Genomic DNA, 594 nt, shown 5'->3' on the forward strand with positions numbered 1-594 from the left:
TGCATTAGATCTCTAAGTACTATGCCTTACAACTGAAACTAATATATCATTGTATGCCAGCTATAATTGAAAATAAACCCATTGAATGGTATAACGTAAATAGGAGCCACTAATCGTCTACTATATTTCAAGAAAGCCAGAAAAAGGAAAAAGAAAAAAATTCCCACTGCTGAAATACATAGTGTGGCTTCTAGGTTTGGGATTGGCCCTTGACCGATTCTATCTCAAGAGACGAGGAAAAAATGAGCACTGGGGGATTTCAAAACCCTTCATGATAAAACTCACAGCCAACTAGGAATAAAGGATATTTCCCTCGCAGGATAACGGGTGTCTTGAGCAAACATCACACCTAATGCAGCAGCATCAGGTACTGGTCCAGACCGGCAATAACAGTATGTAAAAGCTCTGAAAATTGAAAAAAAAACCAAAATGGTATTCTTTTCATAAATGATTGTATACACAGAAAAATCCAAAAGTATATACAAATCCACTTGGTGGCTTCATAAGCTTCATTGCTGGAGGCAAAATCAAATTACAAAAATCACCTGCATTTCTATGTCACAGTAATAAACAAAAAAGAGGATGTTATAAAAG

The 594-nt window shown here is 36.0% G+C and overlaps 1 protein-coding gene across 1 annotated transcript in view; it reads right to left on the reverse strand.

The window, feature by feature from the left end:
• The window catches only part of LOC105308576 (sialic acid-binding Ig-like lectin 14), a 5,257-nt gene that overhangs the window by 3,158 nt on the left and 1,505 nt on the right, over window positions 1-594 (reverse strand). The gene's annotated exons all lie outside the window — the stretch shown is intronic.

This window comes from Pteropus vampyrus, unplaced genomic scaffold (genome assembly GCF_000151845.1).
Source record: "Pteropus vampyrus isolate Shadow unplaced genomic scaffold, Pvam_2.0 Scaffold593, whole genome shotgun sequence".
Classification (NCBI taxonomy): Eukaryota; Metazoa; Chordata; class Mammalia; order Chiroptera; family Pteropodidae; genus Pteropus; species Pteropus vampyrus.